The sequence below is a fragment of the Tenrec ecaudatus genome, chromosome 3, assembly GCF_050624435.1.
Source record: "Tenrec ecaudatus isolate mTenEca1 chromosome 3, mTenEca1.hap1, whole genome shotgun sequence".
Lineage (NCBI taxonomy): Eukaryota > Metazoa > Chordata > Mammalia > Afrosoricida > Tenrecidae > Tenrec > Tenrec ecaudatus.
This window is the reverse complement of record NC_134532.1, coordinates 112,149,353-112,155,812: the sequence shown is the minus strand read 5'-3', so window position 1 is coordinate 112,155,812 and position 6,460 is coordinate 112,149,353. Positions and strand designations below refer to the sequence as shown.

The following is a 6,460-nucleotide window of genomic DNA, read 5'->3' as shown; positions in this document are numbered from 1 at the left end:
TGTGCCCTTGGAGAAAACCTATCAGGAGTGTGTCTTTGGAATTCCGCCCCACCCAGTCACTAACCTTCTGAGCTGGCCTCCTCTCTGTATTCTGAGGTACCCAACGAGACGTAGGCAAACGTGGGACCCAGCGCTGTCATTTGGAAGAGACCTATGTGTGCATAACTGGAACCCTAGTAGTACTGCTTTTACATAAAAAGCATTTATACATATAAATTTGATATTTTATTCATCTGAAGATGTGTTTTTTCACAGGATTTTCTTTCATCATTGAAAGAGTAAATCATTTATTTGCATTTTAAAGGTATCCTTGAAAGCCAAGGGAAGCAATACTTACCTGGTAGGGGAGATACCCTGAGCCCCAAGGTGGTTTTCCCGGGGCGAGGCTTATCCATTGCTCTTTGGATGTGCTGGCCCCTGCGATCTCCCCTAATGCGCATAATGTGTGGTAGTGGGGGACTGCGTTCGGGCTCTTCCTTGATATGAAAGAAAGAAAGAAAGAGAGAGAGAGAGAAAGGAAAAGGCAAGGGAAGCAGTTTTTTCTGTGTATTTGAAGTTAAATTGTTCTTATTTGATCCTAACATGGAGCCATATTTATTTTAAATAAGTTTGTCTTTTTATTACACGGTGACCCTAAATTACACATTTCAGGGTCTCCAAGGACATGCTGAAGACATTGGAGTGATGCATGCCAAGGACCCGTCACAGCGAACTGCTGCCTTGCTGTGGCCACAGAACGCAACTGCATTGGGGTGGCTCCTAGTAAACAGGTTATTCACTGAATTGCAACAGTCTTGCAGAAAAGACTTTTTTAAACACTGTGTAGAGATATAGATATATTTCCCCCCCAAAGTAATAGCTGTATGTTTAGATATGGCGGCGTGGTGACACAACAGTTACATGTCTTCAGGCTTCTTCGTTATCGGAGCACAGCACCCGTTCCTCTGTCCATGGAGCTGGTGGAGAACTCAAAGCCACGACCTCGTGGCTAGCATCTAGGGCTTAGCGTCTGCGCCACTGCAAAGGTGACAGCCCAGGAAACCTAGGGGCCAGTTCTGGGACTCGAGCACATGCCTCATTGTGAAAAAGAAGAGATCTCAACTCAGGGCGCCCAGCAATAAGTGTGTGTGTGTGTGTGTGTGTGTGTGTGTGTGTGTGTGTTTTAGGCGCCGTCTAAAAGATTCCTACACACCAAAGAACAAAGCCCTGCCTGATCCTTTGCCATATCCATTATCAGTGCTTTAGCCACCGAGTCACCTCCAACTCAGAGCAGCGCTCTGTATCGCAGAATGAAGTGCTGCCTGGCCAGCCCGGCGCCGTCCTCACAATTGTTCTTATGTTTCAGTCCGTTCTGGCAGCCACAGTGTCAACCCATTTTGTCAGGAGCTTTCTTCTTTTGCTGTCCCTCCACTTTACCAAGCACGATGTTCTTTTCCAGGGACTGGTCTCTCCCGACAACGTGTCACAAGTATGTAAGATGAAGTCTCACCACCCATGCCTCTAAGGCGCATTCTGGCTGTACATCTTCAGAGACAGATTTGCTCATTCTTTCGGCAGTCCATGGTCCTTTTGATGTTCTTTCCCAAGACCACAATTCAAACGCGTTGATTCTTTTCATTAGTAGTACCAAAAAAAGCAAACTTACTGCCATTGAGGGGATTCTGACGTATAGTGACCCTATAGGACAGAGTCGAACTGTCTCTGTGGGTTTCCAAGACTGTAACTCCTTATGTGAGTAGAAAGCCTCATCTTTCTCCTGCAGAGCTGCTGGTGGTTTTGAACTACTGACGTTGAGGTTTGCAGTCCAATGTGCAAACACTGGGCGACCAGGGTTCCTCTTTGAGTCCCAGTACAGTAGATTAACTGTTTCTTCCCACCAGGAAACCGTTCATACAGCACATACTCAGTCTAAATGAGACCGATTCTGGAGAGGCTTTCCTTATTAACAGTAGGAGTAATACACCTCCTCTCTCTATAAACTAAGAAGGTATTATGATGTATTTAGAATCATTTCTCAGTAATTGAGTCATTCACTGAAACTGCAGAACCACTTCATGCTATCCTGTAACAAATCATGGCTCAGTGAGTGCTCGCTTCGGGAGCACATATACTAAAATTGGAACGATACAGAGAAGATTAGCATGGCCCCTGCGCAAGGATGACACGCAAATTCGTGAAGCGTTCCATATTTTTAAAAATAAAATAAAATTAAAAAAATCATGGCTCAGTGAAATAAACTAACCAAAAAATCAATGACAAATTAAAACACTGACTCAGGAATAAATCTCTCTGTTCTGGATTTATATAATCAGTCACTTATAACTCTCACTCTCACTAAAAGAGAAATGGATGTTCTTTGAATTTTAAAGGATGACATAAAAAGCAAAAGCAAATTTAAATTCAGTGGATAAAAAAACAAACGGCCTCAGATGAAAAGATCTGGATGTTGGAGTGAATGCTGGTTGTTGTTTATATGATGTCACTTCCAAAGGAACAAGACGGCAGTCCAAGTCCAAGGAACGTTTCAGGAGCTTGCAAATGTGGCAATGGTTATAACAAGTTTAATCACACCATTTCCATTTTGACAGAGCGCCTTTATTTCCAGAGCTCTGGTGGCATTCAGGTTACTCACTGGGCTGCTAGCCACAGCATGAGAAGTTCAAAACCACCAGCTGCCTGGTGGGAGAAAGATAAAACTGTCTATGGTCTTGGAAGGAAGCCTCCAGGGGCAGTTCTATTTGGTCCAAAAGGATTTCTAGGAGTCAGAATTGACTGGGAGGTAATGAATTTTTTTTAAATCCCGGAAGAATACATGTGTGTTCACTCAACCCTATTTGAAAATAAAACAAAACAGAGAAACAAAACCTTTTAGGCTAGCTGCTTCAATACCTTTCACTTTGGGCAAACTTGCTGGAAAATGCTTCTTTAAAGTATTTGCGAGCAAAGATGTCACTTTGAGAAGCAAAGTGCACCCTGCTACCCAAGCTATATTTTTAATCAGCTCATATGCATGCGAAGCTGGGCAATGAATAAAGAAGACCAGAGAAAAAAAATAAAATTAAATTAAAAAAAAGAAGACCAGAGAATAATTGATGCATTTGAATTACAGGGTTGGGAAAGATGAAGAAGAAGAAGAACAACAACAACAACAAAGTACCATGGACAACCAGAGTGTGAACTGATGCATCTTAGAAGAGGGACAGCCAAATTCTCCTTCAATGTGAGGAGGGGGAGACTTGGTCTCATGGATCTTGGACAGCTTATCAGGAGAGAGCAGTCCCTGGAGAAGAACATCATGCTTGGCCAAGCACACTGCCAAGCTAGAAAGAAGACCCTAGATGAGATGCGTTGACACGGTGGCTGCAACAACGGGCTCAAGCACAACCATTGGGAGGATGGCAGAAGACCAGACAGCGTTTCATTCAGTTGGACATATGAGTGATTTGAGTTTAGCAATTACCCAGAGGCACCTAACAACTGCTGGTCCTCAGGAGGATTGCGGTGCAGTGGTTAGGCATTGGTCTGCAATCCCCAAGGCCAGTGGTTCAAACCCACCAGCCCCTATACAGGAGAAGGATCAGGCTGTCTGCTCATCAAGATAGATAGTCTTGGAAACTCTGTGAAGCAATTCTACTTTGTCCTATCGGGTCTCTATGAGTCTGGGTCTCGTAGAAGGTCATGGTTTGGTTTGGATTCAATCCATCCTCTAATTCATCCATTTAGATTGTAAATACCTCAAGCAGAGTATTTCCACCTGGGAACCAGCTTACATTAAAAACAAGTTCCTCAAAGGTGTTAAAAGTTCTGCAGTCTTCAAAAAGAACAAGGACTTCAACACACCCCAAAATCCAACCCATTGATGTAGCACAGAACCCCAAACCAAAACAAATCCTTTGCCATCAAATCAATACTGTATAGGATTTATGTACATCTTTATGGAACCAGATAGTTTCGTCTGTCTCTTGCAGAGCCCAAATTGCTGCCTCATATTTGATATTTTTTGCTACAACTTGGGTTTTAAAACCTTTCGGTTTAAAAAACTTTAAGAAAGCACTCAAGGTATGCTCAGACGAAACATGAAGAGACCCATTTCTTTCTCCTTTTAAATCATTTCTCAGTAAATTTAAATGACAGAAACACAGAGAACATAACAGAAATCTAGCACAGCTAGATACATTTCCATTGAGTTCACCTATTTAACCTGCATTTTACAGTAAATGCAGAATTACACCCAGAAACAGACATTTCTAGAAGCACCACTATCTTCTGCTGCTCACTTTCAGGCCACTACCACCCACCTCTCCATCTCCCCCCACCTCCCAGTGGCATAAAGGAAACCTTGGAAGCAATTGAAAATATGTTGTAGCTGGTGTTAGGTGCCAGTCAATTCCGATTCATGGTAACCCCATGAACAACAGGCGGAAACACCGCTCAGTCCTGCGCCATCCTCACAACATTCTCTTGTTGGAGTCCATTGTTGCAGTCCCTGTGTCCATCCATCTGTTGGTCTTCGTCTTTCTCGCTGCACCTCCACTTTACCAAGCATGATGTTCTTCTCCAGGGACTGGTCTCTCCTGACAGCGTATCCAAAGTAGTGAGATGAGGTTTCACCATCCTTGGAGCATTCTGGCTGTACTTCTTCCAAGAAACCCCTTGGGTTTCAGAGGCTATAAATCTTTGCTACAGCAGAAAGCCTCAACTTTCTGGCAGGAAGCAACTTGTAGCTTCAAACCACTGACTTTATTGTTAGCAGCCAAATTTGTAACCCTGTGGGTTTCTGAGACTCTCAATCTTCAGGGGAGCCCAAAAGGGCTCCTAAAACCTAATCTTTTTCCTATGGTGAGGTAGGTGGAGTAGAACTGGAGACCTAACGGTTTGTAGCCCAACACAGAACTCACTACTCTACCAGGCCTCTAATACCATATTATTATGTCAGCAAATGCCATAAAAAAACACATCAAACAAACTCTTCAAGCAGATTTCCCTTGTATTGTCATTGATCCCAGTCCAGCCACAAATCCATTACTCCTTTGTTTGACCTGTAAATTTAACAATTTGGGATTTACATGACAAATTTTATATTGAAATATTCTTAAACCCCACAAAAATGAAAAGAACTGTACAGAGCATACTCATGTCTGTTTCCTAGACTCCTCAACTCTTACCAGCTGCCCCATCTCTCTTTCTCTTTCTGTGCTGCCCCACGCCCCCTCTGACCCATGGTGGAGCAGTGGTGGTCCACTTGCCAAAGAACTCTAACCAAAAAATTGGTGGCTCAAACCCATCAGTGGCTCGGCAAGAGATAGGAGTGGCAGTCTGCTTCTGTAAAAATTACAACCGTGGAAATCCTGCTCAGTCTTAGAATTGACAAGATGGCAATGGGATTTCTCCCTTCACACACATGCCCTTTTCCTGTTTTGTGTTTTATTTTATTATTCTTCTTCTTTCCCCCAATAAAACCATTTTATTGGGAGCTAATAAAGAAATCAATTTCAATATATGATCTTCCTTCTTGACACCAGCTGTCCTTTCCTGTCCTCCTCACTGACCCCGCAGGACCCCTCATTCTACTTGGTGTCTCTATAGGTTCATCAATCCTGGGTTTCATATTTTGAGAAACAGGAAAACATATAACAAACATTCAAGAGAGTGACCCCCAATGACAAACTACATCTGAGATACTCCCCAGGATGAGCTAACCACAACACCAGATGTTCGAAGCCACCAGCTCCTTGGTGGGAGAAAGATCAGACTTTCCAAGGTCTCGATCTCGGAAGGAAGCCCCAGGGCAGTTCTATGCGGTCCTACAGGATTTCTACGAGTCAGAATTTCCTGGGAGGCAGTAAGATTTGTTTTTTAATCCCGGAAGAATACATAAATGTATTCATTCAACCCTATTTGAAAATAAAACAAAACCTCTCAGGCTCGCTAGTTCAAGACTTGACAACCTAGGTGCCTGGGCAGCAAGTCAATCCCCCTGTGGGTTTAAGCGACTTATGGGAGTAGAAAGCCTCATCGTTCTTCCCTCGGAGCTGCTGGTGGTTTTGAACTGCTCGACGTGTAGCCACTACACCAGGGCTTCTCAATGGACTCGACAGCAGTGAGTTTATCCACGCTCCAACTCTGGGAAGTCAGCGCGTCTCAAGTCCTCGCAGTTCCTAAAACCGCTACGTCAACAGGTGGGCGGGGCTCAGAAGGCGTACGGTGCCTCCTGCCGCTCCAGGTTGGCCACGTCTTCGGTCTTGTAGGTCCTGGAAGGGTTATAAGTAGGGTTTAATTTATTATCAATGATAGCACATATTTTTCAGGATACTATTAAAATATTAAAAGGTAAATTGAATTTAATCAGATGCCAATTTTCTTTTCTACGTAGTTTTTTCCCCCTTCCTTGGGTAAAGATATGTGGCTAACAGTACGTCCCAGCTGTGAGGACCCTGGCGCGCACGCGCAGACCGGAGGG

General features: G+C 43.7%; 1 non-coding gene and 1 pseudogene across 1 annotated transcript; both read left to right on the top strand.

The window, feature by feature from the left end:
- The first annotated feature begins 329 nt into the window (after positions 1-329).
- LOC142443859 (U1 spliceosomal RNA) lies at positions 330-480 on the top strand (annotated as a pseudogene).
- A 1,606-nt stretch (positions 481-2,086) lies between these two features.
- LOC142443964 (U6 spliceosomal RNA) lies at positions 2,087-2,193 on the top strand. Its single transcript, XR_012783661.1, has one exon. It is a non-coding gene; the product is annotated as a U6 spliceosomal RNA (small nuclear RNA).
- Positions 2,194-6,460: the final 4,267 nt, after the last annotated feature.